Source organism: Canis lupus, chromosome 15, assembly GCF_003254725.2.
Source record: "Canis lupus dingo isolate Sandy chromosome 15, ASM325472v2, whole genome shotgun sequence".
NCBI lineage: Eukaryota > Metazoa > Chordata > Mammalia > Carnivora > Canidae > Canis > Canis lupus.
This window is the reverse complement of record NC_064257.1, coordinates 55579262-55606540: the sequence shown is the minus strand read 5'-3', so window position 1 is coordinate 55606540 and position 27279 is coordinate 55579262. Positions and strand designations below refer to the sequence as shown.

At 36.8% G+C, this 27279-nt stretch overlaps 1 protein-coding gene across 3 annotated transcripts in view; it reads right to left on the bottom strand.

Annotated features, from left to right (window-relative positions):
- Positions 1 to 17783: 17783 nt before the first annotated feature.
- Positions 17784 to 27279, bottom strand: part of TMEM144 (transmembrane protein 144) — a 73389-nt gene continuing 63893 nt past the window's right edge. Inside the window, exons 13-15 of one of the 3 annotated variants that reach the window (XR_003133417.3) lie at positions 27012 to 27086; positions 23186 to 23393; positions 17784 to 19626 (exon numbers count right to left, since the gene is read on the bottom strand). The gene's annotated coding sequence lies outside the window, so the exon portion shown is untranslated. The remainder of the gene's footprint in view (positions 19627 to 23185; positions 23394 to 27011; positions 27087 to 27279) is intronic. The other 2 variants (XR_003133418.3, XR_003133419.3) reach the window with 2 other exon arrangements.

Here is a 27279-nt window from a genome sequence, read left to right as displayed (position 1 = left end):
TAGCAGAAAGCAAACCATTTACCCTTGCTGCTTTCACTGTACCAGTGGAAACTGAAAGCAAAATATCCTTTATACTACCTTTCATATGTTTTTATTCCATGAAGATTACCAGATTGCTTGTTTTTGTAAGTTGTGTTCCATAAATTTTCAGAAACTGTAGGACAAGAATTGATTTTCTTGTAAATAAAAAAAAACATAACCAAAATCTGAAACAAAAACTTTCTTTTCTGGGATCCCTGGGTGGCGCAGCCGTTTAGCTCCTGCCTTTGGCCCAGGGCGCGATCCTGGAGACCCGGGATCGAATCCCACGTCGGGCTCCCGGTGCATGGAGCCTGCTTCTCCCTCTGCCTATGTCTCTGCCTCTCTCTCTCTCTCTCTCTCTCTGTGACTATCATAAATAAATAAAAATTAAAAAAAATAAAATAAAGCTGTTTAAAAAAAACTTTCTTTTCTGAAAGGATTATTTCATACAAAATCATTGGTATATAGTATATTTCTTTAAATTCTACTCTAGCTAGAAAACAGAACTCAAATATTCCCCTTCTTAAAAAGGCTACAAACACCATTCCAAAAGGAAGAACTTATAATGTCTCAACTTTATGAAACTTGGTATATTTGAGCTTTTTAAATTAAAATCTTTAATTTCCATAATATCTATCAAAGCTATAAAAGGTATGAAGTGACTGCAATACATTTAGTCCACTGGTTTTGTCATGCAAACTGGAAAACCAATTTGGCCTTCCCTTACCAAACTGTTTGTATCTATCATAGGATTGCTCCCCATAAGAATTTGCTCAATATAAATGTGCATTCAATATAGAGTAAACATATCTGCACACACACACACACACACACACACACACCCGTTTCTTGGAGGTAGAAATAAAGGCCACTACTTAACACCTTGGCAGGTGTCTGCAGTTGTTCGTTAGTTGTCTCATGATACAAATATCTTCTCAGCAGCGTAGTGTGCTGTCATCATGGCTGGATCTAGAAGGGAGCTGAGGAACTATAGGCAGAGCCATGCCAGAGTCTAACCCCAGGGTTCCAGTGCTCAGCACAGAGAAGTAGAAGCACATGCTGCACCTCCGTGTTGGGATAAAATACCTTATGTGAATTAGGCAATGCTAATGAGTTGAAGCTGATGAAATTTCCAGTCCCTGGAAAGTGCACTGGTTTTGTAAAGACTCTACCCTCTTTACTTGTTATCTTGAGAAAACTTGGACGCTGGCCTCAGGTAGTTTTAATTATCAGACTTTAATAACAGTTTTGAGAGCACTTATCTCCTATGAGGAGATTTGGCTCAAACTCCAGCTCCGCCACTAACCGTTCATTATGAATTAGACACTGAATCTCTCTGAACTTCAATTTCCTAGCTGCAGAGTAAGAGGTTTAGAGTAGACTAGATGATCTCTAAGGCTGCCTCTGGCTCTATTTCTCATTTTCTTACTTCATGGCACTAGCCCACTGTGGTATGTGATTCCGCATGAACCACCTTGAACACAGATCACTGTTGCTTCCTACCTCCAACTCTTTCCTCCCCGTGAACTTTGTGGTCTCCAACTTTCCTGGTTTTCCTTAATACCTCTTTTCCTTCTCTAACTCTTTACTTTTTCTTCTCTTAGCCTTCAAATTTTGGTATTTTCTACAGTTCATGCTATTATCCTTCTTTCTTGCTCTATAGCTACTCTCTTGGTGTGTGGTCTCATAAATTTTAGGCTACCACTACCTATGTGCTGTGGGTGCTTCTGACTTTAGGAATGTTTATCTAACTAACTGCTGTACATTTTCTTACTTCACATCAGCTCAAATCAGGGTGTCCAAAACAAATTCACCACCTGCCATTCTATTTTTTTTTAATAGTAAGTTCTTTATTTAAATTCAATTTAGTTAACATATACTGTATTAGGAGTTTCAGGGATAGAATTTAGTGATTCTTCAGTTGTATATAACAGCGCTCATTACACCATGTGCCCTCCTTAATGCTCATCACCCAGTTATCCTTTCCCCCCATCTATCTCCCCTTCAGCCCTCAGTTTGTTTCCTAGAGTTTATCATCTCTTACGGTTTGCCTCCCTCTCTATTTTCATCTTATTTTATTCTTCCTTTATTTTTCCTTCCCCCGTCTTCATGTTTTATTTCTTAAATTCCACACGAGTGAAATCACATGGTATTTGTTTTTCTCTGACTGACTTATTTCACTTAGTATAATGCCCTATAGTTCCATCCATGTCATCACAAATGGCCACCTGCCATTCTAAATCCCTTCCTTTTTGTTAATATCACCATCATTCACCTAAGTCATTCCTGTATTGAGCCTTGATTCTTCTTTCTATCACCATTTCCATCCAATCAGCTAACTCTTGAGCATTTCACTTTTTCACTGCCTTCATGCAGGATTTTTCAGATGAAGAGCCACTCCACCCTCCTTCTGCTCTCCTTGTCTGAGGTCTGGCTTTACTATATAGTTCTGACCACCTCTCTCTTGATTTGAAAGCGTTCACTGAACTTTAATGAGCTGCAGTGTGGTACCCAGTTTGGGGCCTACAGGCCTTAGGAATCTTTTAATATTTTGGTTAATGTTTTCAGGTCTATGTTGACTGCAATCTTTATCTTATCAATTTTTTATTAAATTCTAATTAGTTAACATATAGTGTAATATTGGTTTCAGGAGTAGAATTTAGTGATTTATCACTTATGTATAATACACAGTTCTCAGGACAAGTACCTTCCTTAAAAGTCACTGCAATCTTTGAATATAGACTGAACAAATAATATTTCTAATGTGTATACATGACTATTTTTTAAAAGTCTATAGATATAAGTTATGATTAGTAATATAAACAACAAACTCCTAAGTTTCAGTGACTTTGTAGTAACTTTCTGATATTGTGTATTTTTAAATGTATAGGAATAGTAAGAGCACAGTGACAATCATGCGGAAGCCCTAAATTCATCCATGTTAAAAATGGGTGCTGGTATTTGAAAAAGTTGGCAACTTTTGACTAAGCGCTAAGCTTCTCAAAACTGACTCACAGTTTCATGACCAGGCTCTATGGCTCCTGGCTACCTCTTCTGCTCATTTTTATAACTACTCACCTGGTATTTTACAATCCAGGGACACTTAATTCTTTGTGGTCCCCATTATACAACATGCTATTTGTCTTTTGTGTATCTTTGTCCCTATAAACCCTTTCCCTACTGCTTGACACTTCACTGCTAAATCTTATTTTTTTCTTGAAGACTCAAATCAAAGATTACTTTATCCAGGAAGTTTTTCTATATTCTAAGAACCTTCTCACCCCCAATTCTATATGCATATCTCTGTCCTTATTATGCTCATCAAATTGCATTATACTTGAATACTTAAGCATTTATTATTTTTAAAGATTTTATTTATTTATTAATGAGAGCCAGACAAAGAGAGAGAGAGAGAGAGAGAGAGGCAGAGACACAGGCAGAGGGAGAAGCAGGCTCCATGCAGGGAGCCAGACGTGGGACTCGATCCCCGGACTCCAGGATCAGGCCCTGCGCTGAAGGCGGCGCTAAACCTCTGAGCCACCTGGGCTGCCCAATACTTACACATTTATTTCCCTACTGGACCATAAATCCCTTGATGTCTCTACCTTTACAGCCTCCACTTGGTACCCCCAGGACTCTAGCACTTTGATTGGCATCAATAAGCATTCAGTACCAAGCTTCTCTAGACTTTGTTGAAACATTATTACTCGTCTCCCAATACTGTAAGGTTTCCAGGACTATTGAAAAGATGATTTTGGATGGAGACCCTTTATTACAAATTGCTTTAAGCCAACTTTCTCATTCAAAATTATGACATTATTTTGTTAGATATTGGTAATCTCCAGACGTTAATGGTTACTTAGAGCTATAGTTGTCCACAATCTTGCTTATGGGTAAGGTGTGACCACCCCTGTAGCCTCAGGCCAAATTCTGTCACATGTATAAATATTTATTACCAAAGAGGTGAAGAAAGGGGCAAAGAGTCTCTAAGCTTGAAGTCCCAGCTTACTGTCATTGTAGACATTCTGTGAAGCACCATGAATGAAAGGTGCATAAGGCAATTGTGACAATATGCCCGCAGCTTTGTTCAGCTAAACTTCGAGTCAGATCAGGTGGCATGATCTTTCAAAAATGATATACAAAAGACTCAGAAAAGTCCTTAGGCTTGGGAATGGCTCTCATAGATATCAGCTGTTAGCTTTGCTAAATATTTCTCTCGCAAGAGTTAAGGTATCGGTACACCATTTCTAGTTGATTCATGTCTTGAACACCATTTATTTCTCCAGTAGGGAAAAAAGTCTTATGTTCCTTATGCTAAATAATAACTCCTTTAGTATTGGAAAAAAAAAAAAAAAAGAAGAAGAAGGCTGAAACACTTGCAGCTGCTACCCATGTAGTGTGGGCTTCTGATTACAGTTTTTCAAATGCTAACAAACTACCCTGAGTCTAAATTAAAACCTAGGTGCTCACATAGTTATATTACATCTTCTATGCTTAGATATCTTTAAGGTTTCACACAACAGAAGTTTTTTACAATAGATTATTATGAATGGCAACTACCAAAATCAGTAATCATTTTATATTTTAGGCAGCAAGGAAGAAAGTAATGCAATGAAACCTTTACCTTGCAGTTAATGTTATCTTAATACAGATTAGAGATGCATGTGTTGGTTTGGCTTATAAAACAGACCAAAATGTCATTTTAAAAAACTCTGATGTCAACAAGTATTTTTTTTAACAAGCATTTTAAATACCAGATATATTTCCAGGTTCATGTCTAATAAAATTCACTTTGTATTGTGAGAATGATCAGCAGGGCTCAATCTTTATGATTCCAGGATTGCATCTGATGGCTCTAATCTTAGAATGATGGGGAAAAACAAAACAAGTAATTTCCTATTAATTTGTAGGGATGGGTTGAATTGTACTCTTCCAGAGACTGAAGGAATCTGTAAATGGACTTTTCTCCTCCCCAGAAACACCCAGTTCTTCTCAACTATGACTTTCTCTCCTGTGTATATCCTTTACTAGTTACAGGACAGACTTGGCTCCCGATCACCAAATGTGTGGAGGTTTCCACTCACCCCCTCCCCCAAATAACAAGAAAGTCTCTGTGACACCAGCAAAGAGCCAAGTGTCCTATAATTCAATTCAATTCTGGCACCATCTACCCAGCAACAGCATCAGAGTCCACAGGTCAAGGGCTCAGTCCTATAAGACCACTCCACTCTCATCCTTACACTTAAGATGCCAATTGCAAGCCCAGGTTGCTGCCTTTGCTTTTGGCCAACCAGCTATAGATAGGAGGTTCTAAAACCCTCTCTTTCTAAAAACAAAACAAAACAAAACAAAACAAAAAAAAACCCCTCTCTTTCGGTTCAATTAATTGGTTAGAGCAAAACACTTCCTTATATCTACCAGTTTATTAAAAGATATGATAACATATACAGATGAACAGTCAGATAAAGAGATATATCGGATGAAATCTCAAAGGGTCCTGAGCATAATGGCTTTTATCCCTATGGAAGTGAAGTTCATCCCCATTCCAGTAAGGGAAGAGCCTGGAAGCTCCCCAAACTCCCTACTATTGGAATTTTATGGAAGCTTTGCCACACAGGCATGATCAGTTATTAACTCCATTTTCAGCCCTTCTCCTTTCTCTGGAGGAAGGGCGGGAGGGTAAGTTGGAGCTGAAAATTCTAAGCTTCAAATCATGGCTTGGTCTTTCTGGACCAGCCTCCATCTAGGAGTCATCCAGGAGCCCACTTAGAATTGCCTCATTAGAACAAAAAATGTTCCTTGTGTTTTTATCATTAAGGAAGTTACAAGGGCTTTAGGAACTCTGTGCCAGGAACTGTGGGCAGAGACCAGTATATATATTTTCTATTATCTCACAGAATCTCCTGAGTTCACAGGTTTTTGGCTTCCAAAGAATGGCAAGGCAGGCGAGAACAAGTTGACTGGCTTCTGTTTATGACTTGACCCTATGATTAGCCTCTTTTCTCAAAACATAACCTGCATTTTCCAGACTTTTTAAAAGAAGTTTTTCCTTCCATCTAGACCAACCTACCCATAGGTAGTACAGATGCACCCTTAAAGGGGCGAATCACATCCTCCTCTTCTAGAAAAGGAAGAAAAGAAGAAAAGAAAGATTTTCTACAAAGGAAGAAAGTTTCTTTCCATAGTTCCATTTTTTGGTCTTTATTATATTAGTATTACCTATGTATATAAAACCTCCCCTGCTTATCTCCTCTTTATAACTTGAATTCATGAAAAATAAGATCTATGTGTTGTTTGCATGATCTTTGACACAGGATGAGAGGACAGGCTTTGCCCACTAAACATGTTCTACAAAGGATTGGTAGATTAAATTGATAGAAGAAGAACACTGGTGTGCATTAAAGAAAGGACTGGTTCTTCCCCCAACTACAAAAGTGTGCAGTGGCCTTCATTCTTCATCGAATGTGTAGTCACTTGGTCATTTCTTCCTGCGAATCTCGTTTTGCACCCAGAGCCTAGAATATTGCCTGGCTTTGTAAATAGCAAACTTGAGGTAAATATTTGTAGAATATTTAAAAATTAAACTCTAGATTTTATTATTAATTTTTCATCTTTACCAAACATTTGAAACTATTTAAACATTACTTTCTTCCCTCGAATTTCAAATATAGCTATTGGAAACCTACAGAAAACCTGAATCAAGTAATTTTTAAGAATAAAACATTATTAACAAACAAAAATACTATATTGGGGGCTGGATTAGCCTGAAATGATGAGGTTTCAAGTAACTTTAAAACTTTGATATAGTATTATGTTATCAGAGAAGCTGGAAAGTGAGCGCATAGAAACCTATATACCCATTGCCCAAATCCCTTAATTGTTAGCTTTCTATCACATTTCCCATTGTCATTCTTTATCTTTCTCTCTGTGTATGTCTATATATATATAATATGTATTAAAATTTCATTCTTGGGATCCCTGTGTGGCGCAGCGGTTTGGCGCCTGCCTTTGGCCCAGGGCGCGATCCTGGAGACCCAGGATCGAATCCCACATCGGGCTCCCTGTGCATGGAGCCTGCTTCTCCCTCTGCCTATGTCTCTACCTCTCTCTCTCTCTGTGACTATCATAAATAAATTAAAAAAAAAATTTCATTCTTTGATGCTTCTTGACTTGAATTAAATGTTGCTGTGATCACTGCCAAATGGTAACTTTTAAATTCCATCATTCCTTCAATATTTATTAGCAAAGCTCTAAGAGCTTTTCTTTCTAGTCTGGTTATTATTTAGATCAGTATGGATTCTTGTTTTATGAGTTCTAATTCATTTATGTCTTTAATTCAATTCTAAAATTTTATAAATTTGGCCAGTTAAAACCTCTTCAGAGTGTCTCCTGGGTCTTTTTGATAGGTTCTCATCATTCTCGAGAATTTCCTTATTCTCTGGCACAAGCTGGTCTAGGATCATCTTGTACTTTCCCTGTTCAGCTTTTGGATCAGCTATTTCTTTGAGAATACTTGGTTCCTTTCAGTGGATAAGGATATTCAGAAAGTGTCTTGTGGTTACCATTGGTCTGTTCAAAGGTGTTAATTTTATTTTAGAATTACTGTATATGATTAATCTCACATTTGTCCTCCTTGCACATTTCCGAATTTGAAACAACCTCTAAGAAAACTTAGATTCTTTGTCATTATTGATATTTAAAATAACCCATAATATCATAATGCTTTATATTTTAAAATCCTGTTATAAGTCTCTAGTTAGCTTAGTAATATACATTTCTTTGGGTGTCATGTCTTATCAAAGGGGGAAAAGAGCACAGCGTACCTTTTTCCATCTTTTAAAAAGTTCAAGTCATTGTGTATTTAGGAAGTAAGCTAAAGTTACAAGAACAGTTAAATATAAGTTATTTTTGCTTCTAAACTAATTGCCAGTTCCAATTTATTCTACATTAATACGTGTAAAATTATCTACCAACTTAGTAATAAACATTTGATAATTAAAATTGACAGGCAAGACTTGTCTGTTCCATTTATATTTGTTGCTGTACCATCTATTTTCGTAAGTGTGTTTCTATGGGAGACTAATACTTTGAAATGTTTGAAAAGTATAATTATGTTAACGTGGTTCAAGGCTTCTTTGACATCTGTTTAGACACACAAAAAATAGATTAGCTTTTCAAGTGAGTATTTTTAGCAAAATTCTAGAAAATTTTCAGATTTCCCCAAAATGTATTTTCAAATTTCGCAAGCAAACGCCTGACTTTAATTATGGAAAGTGGAGTACATGTGAAAATTTTCTTGACTTTGTGCTGCTGTTACCCTCTTAACTAAGTGCAGGCCACTTAACTCTCTGACTTCAACTCAGCTCAAGATTCTGGGCTCAGCAGAGGCTTTGTGAATCCTACAGGAGGGTCTCAGTGGCTATTGTATTTGCTTTTCTGCTGAGGAGGCTCTGACCAATCTGCCTTAATAGGACCCTGCCAGGTCTATTAACTGGTACTTTTCTTGTATCCAGTGTCATTTTTTTTTTTTTTTTTTAGTTTTCCCATCACCATGGTAATATAAATGTCAATAAACCTAGACAAAACATATTTTTAAAATATTCGGATAGATTTCAGTGTGAAAAATTTAGCTCTGGGTTTCAGGGTAAATATGAAAGTTTGCATGTGTAAAGGAAAAAAACATTTTTTCCTCCATTCTCCTAGGCTCAATAACTGGGCTTATGAAATAAACTGACAACAGGTAGATTAATAGGAGAATATATATACAAATTTATTAATTTTAATATTATGTGTTTGAGGTATCACAGGAAAACAAGAGTGAATTAGCAAAGAACAGTGAGATTTGGGAGCTTATCTTTGTTTTAATAGGGACAGGGGACGGAAGGATGTAGACCTCTGAGGGAGAGTAAATGATTTTTAGAAAAGATGTAAGGCTCTTAGTGAAATAGATGGGAAGTATGATCATTTGTGCTAAAGTTCATCTGGGTGTGGTGTCAACTTCTAGCATCCTCTCCTGTAATAAGAGTGAGTCTTCCTTAGTTGGTGAAAATCCCAGGAAAAGGTTTAATTATGAAAACTGAGTTCCTTTTGGAGGATCTGTCCTTAAGCAGCTAAAAAGAATTTCCTCACATTATGGATTTGGAGATAAAAAATGAAGATGCAGCTTTATTTATACAACTCACCAACTCTTAATTTCTTTTCAGTAAAGTGTAAATTAACCCCCAAGTTCAAAATCGAGGTATGCTTTGCCTTCTCTGAAGGTTGATTTATTGAAGGTGTAATGTTTTACCACACAAGTACACATTTTCTTCTCTTCCATTGTTCTTCTCTGTTCACTTCTCTTTTAATCAATTTCAATGATGTTAATTAATTTTAATGGCATTTTTAATAATTTTGCTTGCCAATAATTTCAATCTTTTTTTTTGCACTTTGGAATTTTGCTTCATTCCATTATTCTTTGTTATAATTTTTTTTCTTTATGCTACTTCAATCTTTTAAACTTTTTGGAACCTAAGAAGCATTGTTGGGAAAGCTCTGCTTTCTTACTTCCTTGATTGGTTGCAATTGAAACAATGTATAGGCTAATTAAAAAATTTAAATTCAGGTAACTTCAATTCAAGATATAAAAGTTCTGAAGATAATATACCCACCTTAAAGAAAACTGAACTGATACCAACAGCATTCTTCACAGAATAGAACAAATAATTCTAATATTGGATGGAACCACAAAAGACCCTGAATAGCCAAAGCTTTTTTTCCCCCAAAACAATCTTGAAAAAGAAAAACAAAACTGGAAGTATCACAATTTCAGTTTTTAAGTTATACTGCAAAGCTGTAGTAATCAAAACAGTATGGCACAGTATGTCAAAATAGACACATAGACCAATGGAACAGGATACTATGCTCAGAAACAAATCCATGATTATATGGTCAATTGATCCTTGATAAAGGAGGAAGAATATTCGAGGCACCTGAGTCACTCAGTTGGCTAACATTTGCATTTGACTCAGGTCAGGATCTCAGGGTTGTGGGGTTAAGCCCTGCATTGGGGTTTGCTCAGTGTGGAACCTGCTTCTCCTTCTCCTGCTGCCTGCCACTCTGCCTACTTGTGCTCTCTCTCAGTCAAATTAACAAATAAAATCTTTAAAAGAAATTAACAAAATAAAATCTATTCACTCAGTGAATAGATTCTGAATATGCAATATGAAAAAGACTGTTTAACATATGATGTGGGAAAATTGGACAGCTATGTGCAAAAAATTGAAATTGAACCACTTTCTTATCCCATACACAAAAATAAACCTGAAATGGATTAAGTACCTACACATGAGACCTGAAACCATAAAAAATCCTAGTACAAGCAGTAATTTCTTTGACATCAGCCATAGTAACTTTTCCAGATTTATCTCCTGAGATGAGAGAAATAAAAGGAAAAGTAAACTACTAGAAGTACATCAAAATAAAAGGCTTCTGCACACAAAATAAAATAATCAAGAAAACCAAAAGACAGCCTACTAAAAAGGAGGGAAGAGATTTGCAAATGACATATCTGATAAAGGGTTAGTATTCAAAATATATAAAGAACTTATACAACTCAACACCCAAAAAGCAAATAATCTAATTTAAAAATGGATAGAAGGCATGAATGGACATTTCTCCAGACACATTAAAAGATGCTCAACATCACTCATCATCGGGAAAATGCAAATCAAAACTACAACAAGATATCACCTTGCACTTGTCAGAATGGCTAAAATCAAAAGCACAAGAAATAAGTGTTGGCAAGGATGTGGAGAAAAAGGAACCCTTGTGCACTGTTGGTGTCAATGCAAACTGGTGCAGCCACTGTGGAAAATAGTATAGAGGTTTTCAAAAAAATAAAAAAATGGAACTATCCTATGATCTAGTAATCACACTACTGGATATTTATCCAAAGCATATGAAAACATGCTTGTCTGAAAATACTAATTCAAAAGGATATTTGTACTCCCATGTTTATTACAGCATTATTTACAATCGCCAAATTATGGAAGCAGCTCATATGCCCATTGATAGAGAAGATGTGGTATATACACACAATGGAATATTAAGTCATAAAAAGAATGAGATCTTGCCCTTGGCAGCAACATGGATGAAGCTAGAGAGTATAATGCTTAGCAAAATATGTCAGTCAGAGAAAGACAAATACCACATAATTTCACTCAGTGAATAGTTTCTGAATTTAGGAAACAAAACAAAGGAACAAAGGGGAAAAAAGAGACCAAAAAATAGGCTCTTAACAATAGAGAACAGAAGGTTACCAGAGGGGAGGTCAGTGGGGGGGATGGGTGAAATAGGTTATGGGAATTAAGGGTACATTTACCATGAAGAGCACTGAGAAATGTATAGAATTGTTGAATCACTATATTGTACACCTGAAACTAATATAGCACTATATGTTAACTATACTGAAATTAAAAATAAAGAACTTAATAAAAAAAAAAAAACTGAACTGAGCCAAACACAAAATTCTGGTAGCTGTAACCTACTTTTTTTGAAAATCTGATGGAAATTAAAATAAACCACATATGTGTCGTTCTTTCAAATACCTCTTTTCATCTCAGTAACTCAGACCATATTGAATAAATCAAAATTTATGGAAATAAAACAATTGGTGAAAATGTTTAAAATAAAAATATAGCAACTGCATATACTGTTACTGACAAAACATTGAAAGATGTCAAGTATTACTGAAGCAAAGAATAGGATTTTTAATAAATTTGGTCTTAGAATAAGGGAAAGGAGTGACATACAATGTTCTCATATCCAAAACTTCAGCAGGATTTTAAAGGAAATTTCCAATGGTATTAAGATTTAAAAATAGACTTCCTTTTAGCCTTATTCCTTCCCCCAAATACTCAGCATGAGTATGTCTCTAGTTTCTAGTGAGAGGACAACTGCTTATCCTCAGGCTTGTTCCAACTTCAACTTAATTATTGCCAAATATGATGAAGCACAATTTATTATTCATAATAATAACCATTTTTGTGAAGTGCGCTTACACTGTGAACTGATAGCTCTAATGGCCTGTCTAAATGTTGACATATGGCTTGCTTTTTGTTCAAACTACTGAGAATGATTGGAAAAAAATATCAGACTTCATTCCACATAACAATGTTTTTTCCAGCATTCTGCAAACAGAGCTACTTCTGTGAACGGGTTAGTATTTATCATCAGAGATGTTTTTGCAGAAACTAAATTACTTGGATGGGTTATAATCATACAAAGTTAAAAGGAAAATGATCTTTCATACCACACTAAAAGACAAGCATATGTTTTGCTAAAGTGAGCACTATACATAGTAATGAATTATAGACTGGTAGGCCATATTTCTAGAATAATACAGAGAAGTATAGAAAAACCTCATACAGGGACTGTTGGGGTGATAGCCCGTCCAAAGTCTAGCTCACTCCTAATGAAAGCTATATTAATTCTTTCATACCAATGCAACACTTTGAATCAGGCAGGATTCAGCAGATTGTGGCTCTCAAGGCCACCCAAGAGACTCTTCTCTGTTGTCAACCATTAGCACTCAGGGAGAAAAAGGAAAGAAAGGTCACATTCAGGGCTATAATCATGAGGAGTCTGTGGTGGAGGTAAGAAAGGAAGAATATAGAACCTAGAGGAGTTGGTTAGAATGTTCCTGAAATAGCTGAGGTGCCACAGTGTGCATGAATTGCACTGACTTCTTGTCTGCAAATTAACTTACACTATTTATTTATTTTTAATTTGCACTTTTCTAGCTTGCAAAGATTAATGTATTTCCATATGTGTTTAATAGTGGCTGAGAGCACGTTTGCCATAGACAGAAATGCAAATGCTTAAAAAAATAGCATTTACACTTTTCAAAAATCAACAAATGTTTCTTAAATATCCGTTACCTCTGATGATTAAAAAAATGCATAAGAAAGATGGTCCCTGTCCTGATAGGCTTCCAGATGTCTAGATGGCTGTCCTGTTTGCACATAGCTACGGATTACCATGAGGGAAGGACCAGATTAGAGGAGTGAATGAAGCATTACTGGCAGAGCAATTCATTCTTCTGCAGTGCCTAGGGAAAGTTTTCTCAGAAAAAAAGATATTTCTACTTGAAATTGTCCTTGAAGACCTAATTGAGTTATGCAAAATAGAGAGGGAGCAACAGCAGTTAAGAATAGTCTATTGGTGTTGAAATACTGTTTTTCTTTTCCTTTCATATACCTTAAAAGAGGGTTCCGAATTCAAATACCCATAGAATCCGCAAGGTAATATCACCAGGGACACTATTCAAATCATTTAAGCGTTTAATTCAATTATACTTTGTTTTATTATCTTTTAAATGTCTCTTCGTAATATTCAAAATATTTTTAGGCAGTTCCCTTAAAGTTGTTCAAGATCAGGTCATTTGAAAAACAACCTACCACATTATCATCAGAAAATGAGTTCACTGTTGCTATTACCTTATTATTACATTCCCTTTGTACTGCCCGTAGGACATGGATGCTCTCTACATTTTGCCGGGTAACCTACCAGCAGCATATTTTAGAGACTGATTTTAGATTTTAGAGACCGAAAATATCAAGTGAGTGCCAGTCAAGCTCGTGATCACTCCAGTTGAATATTTTGTCTGGGAAACCGTGAATGTCTTGATCCTTCAGCAGACCAATAAGGACTCTTGCGCAAAACACCAGAAAGAGACAATAACTGTTTATAGATGCTGCCAATATCTCTAAACAGTGGAGGGAAAAAGTTAGAATTTAGTGACCTGTGCATAAACACGATTGGCAATTTTAATAACACCCGAAGAAACTAAACATTTTTCTTGGAATTTCATGGCTATGTTGGATGGTAAGGGCTTTCCTTTAGAGCCTGAGTAGCTTTGGTTTCCAATGCAAAAGCTTGTGTATGTGAATCAAACCTCATTTTTAGAGCCATTGTGGTTTTGGTACTATTTTCTCTAGCATATGCTACCCTCAAGCAGTAACGGTGCAGAGTTCAATCATTGAAAAATGCACATGTTCACGGAGCATGAATAAGGAGTATTACCATAATATATATTTCCATTTTTATATTTATATCTATCTCTATATTATCTGTCTCTCCATCTAGAGATATATAATGTGCTTTTAATTTCTATATTTATTCACTATGTGCATTTCTGGATCAAGGTAGGTTATTATTACTTAGAGCAATAACTGCATCAGTTCCCTTGGAACCAGTTCTTGCCCTTTCTGTAGCAATGTGATGAGGGCCACAGGGGCAGATGAGCGTGTGCAAAGGTTTTTTTTTTTTTTGTGTGTGTGTGTGTCATTACAGGAAGGGAACTTCAAAACTAGGAACCTAGGAGCTTATATAGGAGAAATACAGCTTCTGGAGAGAAAAGGAGAAACCCAATCTCCCCAGTGTAAACAAATTCCATTTGGGAAGAAAAAGGAAGGGTCTCTGGGATCTTGCCTATGGAAATTTAAATGTCTCCAGAGTGGAGGTAAGCATTTCAGGGTTTATACTCTAGGGTTTTATATTTATAAGTGATCAAATGAAAATCTGATTTTTTAAAGGAGATTCGTGAAATATTAAACTAGATGTTCAGAAAGGACTCTTACTTAAAAGTAGCCTCAATGGTTGCCCAGGTAGGGAGAATAATGTCTACCCCATTTTGTAATAAATATCTCTGGTGATCGCATCAGGAAAAGACCATACTTCTGTAGATGTGGATGGTTTCCTCCCTGCTGATTCCCTTTTGTTTGGTTCCACTAAGATCCCCTATTTGCCACCCATCACTAGTGTGGTTGATTCAGACTGTGCAAATTTGGACCCAATTAGTCTGTCCTCTGCACCCTGGCTTAATGTAGCCTGTCCACTGCCTGAGGCATTTGCCTCTTAAGTATTTGCAGTGGGAGGCTGAGTCTCCCAACTCCTTAGTTGCAAGCTCTCCCAGCTACTAGCAAAGATCTTGCTTCTTTTAGGGAAGCTTAGTCCTCCGTTGATGAATCAGTTGCCTTCTGTTTGCTGAGTTTCTTGCCTCTATACCAGCCATTGGATTTCTAATTAATTAATATACCAAAACTTAAAAGAAAAAAATGTTCTCACTTAGAAGACTGAAAAAAATTAAGAGGCGTTTATGTGTAGGAGCAGGTGGCGGGGGGTGGGGGGAAAGCAGCTGTACAAGTGGATAGAAATTGTAATGGGGACCAGTGATGGTCGCTGTTTTGGGAGATTGTCTCCAGAGGAAAACAGTAAGTAGTTTTTACCTGTGATTTTGAAATTTTAAAAATCCCTTTTTCTTTGTGCCTTATCCTTTTCATACCCCATCTTTTCCCCCTGTTTTTAATGTAAGTAGTGAAGGAGAAGAAACAAACTCTTAAGCTAATACTATGAATAGGACTGCTCTTGATTTCTTTCCTGTTCTTCCTGTAAAACAAAACTCCTTTGAAAATACTCTTCTCCACGTTCCTAACCCTATAATCAGTGAAACTACCGGTGTCCCCACCTTTTTGAAAGTTCACGTTCCACTTTTATAAAAGACCTCTTTTACTAACCTGTCTTTGGTAACTAAAAGAAATCCAAAGGGATTCTAACTTTTACAAAAAAAAAAAACTTTTACAAAAAAAAAAAAGGACAAAAAAAGCAAAATTAGCATTCTGTGTTGGTTTTGCAGCAAGCTGGATAGAGCAGCAAGAGTGGCCCCACCAAGCTCCTTGCTCAGCAACTACACTCAGCATTGCAGCATCAAGCTGCCAGAGCTTTGAACTGTGTCTCTCAGCATCCGTGCTTTACCTCAATTTTATTTTGTGCATTTGTTAGCAAGATGCATTCTAAGGTGTCAGAGAAGCCTAGGAACAGTTATTTTTTGAGTCTGGGAAAGCTCAAACATTTTTCATATAAATTAATGGTGATTTCTTCTTTATGCCTTTTAAGTTTATGGAAGTGTTCACTGGAATACTCTACATTCAGATAGTAGGAGAGATCTGCATTTTATTTTATTTCTGAATTTTATTTTATTTTTTAAAGATTTTATCTATTTGAAAGAGAGAGAGACAGTAAGCACAAATGGGGGGAAGGTAGAGGGGGAGGGACAAACAGGCTTTCTGCTTAGCTCAATTCCAGGACCCCAGGATCATGATCTGAGCCAAAGACAGAAGCTTAATGGACTGAACCACCCAAGCTCCCCAGAAAAATCTGCATTTTAATATGCTCTTAACACTGAGGAGGTTTGTCTGATAGGCTGATTGAGTAGCAGCTGCAAAGCAGTTTGGGTAGTTTTAGTTTTAACTAATGTCATTTGAGACAATATAATGAGATGGTGGGCGAATGAGATTGCAGACAAAATTTGACTTTATTTCTTTGACCTAGAGAACAGTTATAAATAAAGATAAACTCATGATGAGGAAAAGTTTACAAAAAACTCATAGTATTTATCAGATACTTACTAAATACTAGGTAGTATGAGGTAGGTATATTAGCTAGTGCTTGACCATGAACTCAGGAATGCACAAAAAACTATGAAGGGAGAGAAATAAGACTGCCTTTTGAGAGCTTATCTACAAAATCGGAAAAAAAAAATTGCCTTAAAAGAAAGAAGAGCTCTAGGCCTAGAAGACTCCATTATGAAATAACTAAAGGTTAATATGCTTTTCTTCATGTATTGTATCAATTGAAAGGGCAGCTGATTAGTAATGGAAGACTTTGGAGAAGAACAAAAAGTGGAGGCCAATTTTGAGAATGTTCTCTATGAATGAATCAGGAACCTTCTGGACTGGACTAGTATGACAATATGACAAATATGGCTGTAGGGGAGGAAAGACTTTTCCTAGACCCTCTTAGATTCTGCATCTAAGTCTGAACTGACAAAAGACAGATTAGTAGGAGAAAAGCATCCACGTTTATTTGGTATTACTATTTGTACATGTGCACAGAGCTTTCACATGTAAGAAATGAAGACTCAAAGAAGCAGATGGGCCTGAACGCTTACATACCATTTTAACAAAGAGCAGTATATCGTGGAGATGTGACAAGACAAAGGGAAAAGGTGTGTGCGCTAGGGTGGTACACTCTGGGAAAGTGACTGGCAAGTGTAAGGGGGAGACTAATGGAAGGCAAGGGTTATTTTGGTCCATCTGTTGATACAGTTGTTCATTTTAGTGTCATCTTCCCATCTCCAGTGATATGAACTGATAAGAATATTCTCTTCCGGGAGAGGAAATATTTCTCATAGGAAATTTATGCCCCATTTTAGGTAGAAAGGAGAGATCAGAGAGCCTTTTCTGTATCTGCTTTTCTTCATTTGCCTGAGGCTCAAAATAAATATCAAAGTGGCATTTTTGGGGTGATATGTTCGATCCCTTTCATAGACATTAAAACTAATGTACAACAATGTATACTTGTCTCTTCTTCTGTGTTGATAGGTTAACTTAGAATTGCTGAGGCCAGTCTCTCTAAGGTCCCTACGACTTCTAGAATATCTAAAACCATTAAACAATATAAACACAAGTGCATGATTTCATATCTTAATCCCATTTCACTTATGCAGCAAAAATACTCAGAATAACTATTACTTTGACTACTACTTACATTTATATTTCCTCGGATAATATGTAAGCAAAAGCCCTTCTCTTAAATATACTTGATTAGGTCAACGAGAATCATAACAAGCAGTTAATGTCACAGCACGTTAGTTTACACGATAATGCTTTCATTTGCATTATTTCCCTTGTTCCTCCAAATAATCGAGTGCCAGGCAGGGCTGATATTTAAAATTTTTATTTTATATTGTGAAAACTGAGTTTCACATAGTCAGAAATGGTTCTCAGACCCTCTAAAAAGTCCTGGATGAAGAATCTGTCACAGGGAAGTCAGAAAAAAACCAAACCAAACAACAACAACAACAAAAAACCCCCTTGAGTTCTGACAGGCACATTATCTTTTCTTCTGTTGTGACTTTAACATGCATCTGACACTACTTCATTATTGTAGCTGTTGTTACTTTTTGCTTTGTCCCTTACAACCTGGTTAAACCAATTTGGGGTTTGGCCTTTTTTGTGAACTCATTTTCGTTCTAATGACCACTGATACCACCTTGTGTTCCAGGCTCCCAGCTTAAGCATTCATTCTCTGCTTCTTTGTGTGACCAGCCTCTGGAACGTTGCCATCCCCACTTCTGTGCTCTTCGGCAGTCTGGCAAATAGCGGGTCTTCATAATAGATAAAGAAACCGAGGCTTGGAGAAGTTAATTAAATTATCCAGTATCACACTACTGGTAGGTGGCAGATTGGGATTTTAACCCTTGCCTCTCTGACATCAAGCTGTATGTTCTTCCTATTAGCTATTGCTGAAAATTATTATGTCCAAAGTCTTGAACATGACCCTCTGCACGATGCTTCACCTTAATTCTAATGTAAATTCTAATACAAAGCTGCGCTGCCACAGTTCAAGCAAAACCTCGACTCTAACTTGTCCACACCTAAGAGACTAGTAGGGTTTAGTAAATTGTTGAAGCAGCATTCTAAATCTGATCCAAGGGTCATCTGCATTTTCATTGGTTGTCCTTCATCAGATAGCTGTTCTATCAAGTGGAAGTTGGGACATCATCACAGCATGGACGATTTTAAAGTTCCGCCTAGCACAGTTGTTTGCATAGGATACGGCATAGGCACAGGCAGTCCTGCTATACTGAAGGAACATGTGATGACAGTGAAACAAGTTGTTTGGAAATCAATTATATTAATTTCGTCTGACACTTTAATTTTTTTTTCAAATCTTTTAAAATTTTAAAATGTTAGCAGTACCAATTTCAGAATTATATATCAAAGAAAAGTAGACATCCCTTCAAATAATTTTTTCACTCAAAGAAGTTTGATCTCCAGTTGAAAACTTTGATTCCCTTTGTGATTGGCTTCCTGTTGAGCCAACTGAAGGTAGATTAATTTTGTGCTTTGGAAAGTTACAGATTAAAAGAGTCAGTTGATACATTATTCTAATCACTAAACACACATTTCACATGATAAAGGACATAACCTTAATAAAACAATCCCCTGAGAGCAAGACTTTTAAATGATTAACAAATACAACTTTCATAAATCTTGAAGAGCAAAATTCCTGAGCAGGACAAATAACACCAAGCACTGCTTCTATTTGGCTCACCCTGTGGAAGTTAAACAAGGCCATTCTTTGGCCAAACTGGGAAGTCTTTTAGATTTTTATTCGGTGAAGACAAATACTTGAGTAAATGATTTGATAGCCAGTTCAATTCATGTATGGGTTGACTGACTTTCTTGTAGTGAGTTTTTCATTCACAAACAATTCTTGTTTTTAGCCAGGGATTTGACGGTAAGCCTGTTAACTCTAAGTTGTGAAATAAAAGGTTTACCTCTTATTAGAGGCATTTCAGGCAATAGTATAATTGATTTCATTAAGTACAATACATACTCTGTACCCCTAGTGATCATATACGAGCAGCCAATATTAGGGAGTGGATGCGTTAAAAGCATGGATTTTGAAGCCAGACTAGCTGAGCTGCACCCTGGCTCTGGCACTTATCAGCTCTAGGTTCCTAGGCAAGCCAAACTCCTTGTGCCTCAGTTGTTTAACCTGTAAAGTGGAGAAAAATTGATAGTAGCTATATTACAGGCTAATTGTTAGAATACGTGTTAATATGTGAAAGCATTTGGGATACAGACTGGTACATGGTAAATATGGTAAGATGAATATGCAAGGATAGCATGGCAACTTTAATTGAAAAACCCACAGGCACATGCAGCCCAATGTTTATAGCAGCACTACCAACAATAGCCAAATTATGGAAAGAGCCCAAATGTCCATTGACTGATGAGTGAATATGGAAGAGGTAGTATATAAGTATAATGGAATATTATTCGACCATCAAAAAGAATGAAATCTTTCCATTTGCAACAATGTGGATGGAAATAGAGAGCATACTGCTAAATGAAATAAGGTAGCCGGAAAGACCATTATCATATCATTTCACTCATTTGTGTAATTTAAAAAAACAAAACTGATGAACATAGCAGAAGAGAAGGACAAATAAAATAGGATAAAAACAGAAAGGGAGATGAACCATAAGAGGCTCTTAACTATAGGAAACAAACTGAGAGTTGCTGGAGGGGGTGGGGTGGGGGGATGGGCTAAATGGGTGATGGGTATTAAGGACGGCACTTGATGGGATGAGCCCTGGATATTATGTGTGGGTGATGAATCACTGGATTCTACTCCTGAAACCCAAGCTGCACTATATGTTAATTAACTTGAATTTAAATAATAAAAAAAGAAAAACCCATAGAAATGCATCGAGTATCTAAATTACAGATACTGAGCTTGCCTCACACTGTGCACTTTGCCTCTTGATCTTGTGTTTTCCCTTCTTGCTTATGGATTTAGTAGGTCAAGTATGAAGCCTAGGCCGACCCATTCCCTGAGCTGTGATGTCAAGTATGATAACCATTAGCCACATGTGGCTATTAAAATTAAAATGTATATTAATTGAAATAAAATAAACTTGAAAAATTCAGTTCCATAGTCACACTAACCACATTTCAAGGGCTCGATAGTCACATGTGGGTAGTGGCTACCATTCTGGACAGTGCGGACACAGAACATTTCTAACTCTGCAGAAATCTATTGGATAGCGCTGATAGTTTGCTAGTGCATAACCTTTCTTGTTCCATTCTAACATGTATCTAATATAAACAGCTTCTAATTTACAAATGAGATGTATTCTGAGAATTCATTTACAAATTGATGCGGACTTTGAATAAGACTCCCTATGGACCAATTACATTAAGATTACAGCAACAGAAAGCATATGAAGAGGCAAATGGTTAACCAACATAAGAAAATGTTCAAGCTTATTAGAAATGGAAACAGCAATAATGAGCTTAGTTTCGATTATCTGACTGGAAAAAAATAATGGTCAGGTACTATGCTGGTAAGTGTGCTATGAGGCAAAGGCATGTTGAGTATATATTTTTGGTAAAACCTATCTTTAAAATAATTTGGCAATACATATTAAAAAGTCTTAAAATTGTTTATACTCTTTGGCCCTGTAATTCTGGATTTAATATTTCTTATATTAAAGTTTTCTTATATTTAATATAAGAAAATAGAGATGCTTACAAGATTCAGTACAAAGGTGCTCATTATAGCATTAATTATAGTAGTAATTGGAAACAACTAGTCGGGTGAGGTTAGCTCAGTTGTGACTTCGACATGTTGGAACACTATATGTTCATTAAAATGTTTTTGTAGCATTTTGACAATGTAGGACATATTCACGTAGAAAAAAATGAGAAAATGATAATGTATAGTATGATTAAATAATGAAAATATCTCTGGGAAGCGCTTGAAAATTAACTAAAATATCAACAGTGGTAATCTAAGTTTTATAGGAGGGTGTGTAATTTCTTTTTTGCACTGTATATTTTCAAGTTGTCTACAGTGTGCATGTGTTCCTTCTTTCAGAAAAAATAATACAAGAGTACATTAAAACTAGTGAAAATTATTGGCAGCGAACCTATAGTACTACAAATACAACTAGTCAAATGAAAATAGTCAATAACCATTGGACACATCATCTGTACTTTGTCCTGTGTGAGATGCTTAGGTTAAGAAATAGAACTGAATAATGAATAAAATTAATGAAGCATGAATACTTAATCTGATTAGGGTTTTCTTTTTTCTTTTTAATTTAAAGATTATTTATTTCCTCATTCATGAGAGACACACAGAAAGAGAGGCAGAGACACAGGCAGAGGGAGAAGCAGGCTTCCTGCAGGAAGCCCGAGGCAGGACTCCATCCCAGGACCCTGGGATGACGCCCTGAGCCGAAGGCAGATGCTCAACTGCTGAGCCACCCAGGTATCTCTGATTAAGGTTTTCACATGAGATACAGACATATCCTGCTAGGTTATGCTGTGGAAACAAACGCGCTTCAAATCATAGTAACAACAAAGATTTCCGTTCATGTTACATGACCCTTTTAGGCTACCTATAGCTGTGATCCATGTCCTTTTCACTGGAGGACCAAGGATGAAGAAGCAGCCCCCATATGGAACACTGCTGATCCTCCTGGCATGGGGAAGACAGAGAAGGTGGAAGCATGAACGGCCTTAAAGCTTCTGCTATGATAGAGCTTCACTCCATTTACATTTCATTGTCCAGTGCAAGTCACACAGCTAAACTTCATGTCAGTGGGATAGGAAGTACAGTATTTCTACAGGAGAGGCTAGAGTGGAAGTGACTAGATACTTCGATGCTTTCATAGATCCACACCCACTCAGATGTGGGGATTTTAATTCTATAGATAAGGCTCAAGAAGCTGTATTTTAAACAGTGCTCTTTAAAATTTTGATGAGTCCAGTGATGAAACTCATCTTGCGGAATAAATAAATTAGAATACACAAAAATTTATTATTAGAATCTATGGCAATCATAGGATAAAAGTAGAAGCTTGTAGGTCCTGATTTGCTAAGGCTAATTAGTTGGTGCAATGTAATAAAAAACTCCCCCCTGCCCTTTATTCTCCAAGGCATCCTGATTTGTGTGATTAAATAATATGGCCACCCTAAGAATAGGTTATTATTATTATTATTATTATTATTATTTATTTTATTTATTTATTTGAGAGGGAGAGAGAACACAAGCAGGAAGGAAAGGCAGAGGGAGAGGGGACCCCCACCCCCCCACCCCCACCAGTGAGCAGGGAGCCCGATGCAGGGCTTGATCCCAGCACCCTGGGATCATAACCTGAGCCGAAGGCAGACATTTAACTGACTGAGCCACCCAAGTGCCCCAAGAATAGGTCATTCTTTACTGAAACAGGGGAAGATATATACAGTTTCTCCTTCTCTCTTTCACATTTGCTTAGCTCAGTATATTCAGTCTTTCCCTAAGCCAATCATATCAACAATATTTCTTTGGTGCCAATGGATGGTATTTCAGAGAAATTCTAGCCATGATCTCCCCTTACAATTTACTGACACGCTATTTCTAGAAGTCTTCAGAGATAGCTTACATGTCCTCAAAAAGACAGTTTTCTTTGCCCTTTTAATTGTTGTGGTCAATTGTATTACCAAGAAAATAATTTCTGCCTCTCCTTCCTGAACCACTTTCTACCAGGCATTTCTCTACTCACCTGTCTCTGCTGAATGAATATACTTTTTACCCTGTTGATACCAGAGTTGGCTGGGACACTGGCATTGACCGGGAAAAGGTGAATGTGAGTGGAAATAATGGCATCACTTCAGAAGTTTTGAACACCATCACATGGTTCTGCTTTCTCCCTTTTCTTTCTTCCAGGAGAACAGAAGTTTCCAGATAGAGCTGCTTCTTCAGCCTTCGTCCTGGAATGAAGAGGATGTAGAACACCAGATCTCAGAGCAAGACAGAGACCCTGCTGAATAAGCCACTGTGGTTCTGGGATTGTTTGGCGATGCAGCATAACTTAGTCTAAACATAATGATAAGATTTTCAGAGCTTTCCATTTCCTTTTTCTATTAGAGCTCTCTCTTATGGTCAGTCTCTGATGTCATGAAGCAACATATGGTTCTGAAGAGCCATTGATATGTTGGATTAGCAGATGCTACCTCATTGGACATAGGTATAAGGATACCAAAATGTCTTGCCTCATATCTTCTGGGTCAGAGATGCTGCTGTTGTAAAAGCTGAGCTGTAGTGGATACATGCTATTTTTATTTGATGTGCCTCTTCCTTCCTTTGTGAGGTGGTCTTTTGAGAGAGTGAGTCTTTTTTTTTTTTCTCTTTGATCATGTTCTATTGGGGGTGCCATTCACAGATTTCTCCCTCCTCACATAGGAGTTAACAGTCCACTCATTCATGGTATATTCCATTCCCCCAGTCTAGTGATTGCTCCAAGGGTAAGCAGGTGACTGAAGTCACCTGAGTCTTTCGGGACTCTGTAGTTTCTAGTTGACATAGAAAGCGCTTTTCTTAAGAGATGTTGGAGCTAGAATGGTAGCTAGCTGGAGCTTTTTGTGAATTCACACTATCATGTGGAGATAGCTTATATAAGAATAAGGAAAGAAAAGGCAAGCAAGGACATGTAGGGCTGAAAGAGAGTCATAGAACAGTTATGGGAGCGGAGGGAGAAAGGAACAAGGTGGCAGGAGGGAGAGAGACTGCCCACCAATTCTGAACTGAGTCATGCCTGAATACCATTATATTTACTCTCTCCCTATTTATATAAACAAATAAATAAATTCTATTTATTTCAGGTTAATTTGTGCTACGTGTTCCTCCCTTGAAATCCAAAGAGAGTTAAGCTGTGCTAGGTGAAGCCATGCAGAAGTTATCCTGTGGCTTCTACCAAAATCCTTTATTAGGAAGACTGAGAAATAGAGTGAGGGTAGGGAAAGCTGGAAATGCCTCTGTTGGGGCCTCTCCTTTGCCGCAGAAGGGCAAGGAAACATGCAGAGGTGTCCTCTTTATTTTGTTTGATCTAGACTCTTAATTCAGAGAAGCAGGCTGCTGATCAAATTTGGAAGAACAGGGATTAATAACCAGGTGAACAGCTATGAGCTACGTGCTATCTCTTTGAGCCATGTCCATCTATTGCTGGGGGCATCTTCTTCCTCTGAATAGGAAACCACAGAAGATGAAAGGAGCTAACCCACTGGGACAGGAACACAATAGACCTAAAAAATTCTGAAAGTGATTGCTGGAATAAAAGCTATAATTTACTACCCCAGCCCCTCCCCTACAATATCTTTGAGCAAATTGCATATCTAAATATAACAACCTCACTGAAAACATGATATTTAGAAAGATCTAAGACATGACTTTTCGTTAGATACTACAAAATAGCAGAAAAGAAATGTGGGAAGTAAATGACAAATGAAGAATACACGTAAGTAAAATGATTTTTCCAGCATGCAAGAGAGTTAGACAATTCTTGGTTTCTATGTGTCACTTCCCAGTAAAATGAACTAATATCTTTGAAGAAAGGATTGATAAAGGTTTGGGTGGGTGAAGTAGAAGGTGAGTTTATGTATCAGAAAGCTAAGAAGTGCACAAAGACTGACAGGGAGGCACTGAGAGGCCCTCCCTGCTGGCCTACTTTGAGGAGCTGAAGTATGAAGAACAATGCCATTTACAACAGATTTTGACACATTGAACAAGAACAACAATGAGTTTCCAAGTCCATAGAAAAAGAGAGAAGGGAGGGAGCAGGAAAAGTTTATTTTCACAGAAGAATATTGTGTAAAAAATATACAAGATCACCTTTTTGTAATTACTGATATAATTTGTTCAGACCAGGGATCATCACGGATGTGGTAGCCAATAGGGGAAAGTTAGTTGGGGAACAGGATATTAACAAAGCCTCAAAGTATTTCTTAATAATATTTCAATCTGGTAGGAAACACCTAATCAAATCATCAAACTCAGCATCTCTCTTGATATGATACATATACCGTATTAACTATTGTATACAGATAAAAATATCTAAATTGAAGCTATTCACAAGGAAACGATCTGACAAATCAAGATTATAGGCTATTTTATAAGACAACAGGCCTAGATTCTTCAATAAAAAAGTCAGTATCATTAAAGATAAAAACAGCTAGGACAGGTATAAATAGAAAGGCTGTAAAGAAACATGGTAACTAAATTCAATGTGTAAGTCTTGAATGGACTTGGATCAAAAAAGTGATAGGAAGCTATAAAGGACATTATTTAAAAAAATCAGGGTAATTTAAATATAGACTAAGTGTCAAGTAGCTATTGCTGTGCAACAAATTCAAATTCAATGGTTTAAATAATTACTTATTGTTTCTCAGGGTTCTGTGTATTCTCTTCTGTTGATAATGTTAGCACTGCCCATGCAGCTGGAGGGAACCACAGGGTGGCTGGAATCCTCTCTTCATAGGCCCTTGTCTTTCAGGAATAAATAAATAAAAATCTTAAAAAAAAAAGAGAGAACTGGACCAGCTTTCTCGGTGGCACCAGTGACCTTCCATAAAGACAGGCCCTAGTTAGTTAGCATTTGGGTATCTAGTCTCTGCTTGCAGTGGGTCTTTGGTTGGCGTCTTAGAGGTTCACAATGGCCCTTAATGTATCAACCACAGATGTCATATTAGATAATATTTCTGGATCAATGTTAAGCTTTTTGGCTGTGTTAATAATATTGTGATCATGTGTTAATAATATTGTGATCATGAAGCACAATATTCTAGTCTTCAACCATAAAGGCAGGGGTCATTAAAATAATGTGGCAGGATTTGTTTCATGGGTGGAATTTACCTTCAGGAACTCTAGGGAGGGAGGAGAGAGAGACAGGAAGAGAGAGAGAGCAAGTAAAGGAAGCAATATGCTAACAATTATTAGAGTTAGGTTAGGGGTGTACAGGTGTTTCTATTACTATTCTTTCAGATTTTCAAATCTGGGTTTGTTGCACAAATTTCCCTATGTTTGACGCTTTATTAAATAAGACTTGGTAGAATTTGAAAAAGCCCTGGCAAGCTTGTGAAGAGCAAGTCTATACCTTGAAAAAACCCTGGCAAGCTTGTGAAGAGCAAGTCTATACCTTTTCTACCTCTCAGATTCTGGATTCAGTAGGCCTGGGATCTGCCTGTGTGACAAGAACCAAGGTGACTCTCTTGGTCTCTGGTTCACACTTTTAGAGACACTACACCACACCAGAAAGGTGAAGAGGGGCCCATACACTTTATAATTAAACAGAGGGCCAGAAAATACAGATTGTACAGAAAAAGATGGGAAGAGGGAAGTTATGAAAAATGAAAAGGTAGCAAAATAAGATGGAAGAAGTGAAACTAAGCAGGGTTTATAAGAATAACTATACATAGGATAAACTCATTGGTTAGATTAAAAGACTCAATGGATCAAAAAGCAAAACTCATCTATATGCTGCTCATAAGCAACTCAGCTAAAGTCAAAAAATACATTTAAAAGGCACAGTGGAGCTTTATAAAGATAAATTTTACCTTCTGTAATGAAGATCTAACTGGAATAAATTTTTCTGAACTAAGTAGTATAACATCAGAATTCAAGAAGCAAACCTACAAGAAATAGAAAAGGAAATGAATAGAAACATTAACTGACAGATTAAATTTTAAAAATAAATATTTGGCTTAAAGGATGTGAAAAAGACAATAAATAAAGCTGATTTGACTTGTATATGCAGAATCTAAACACCTGAGAATAGTTAGGATATCTTATTTTTAAGCTTCCATGAAATACTTATAGAAATTG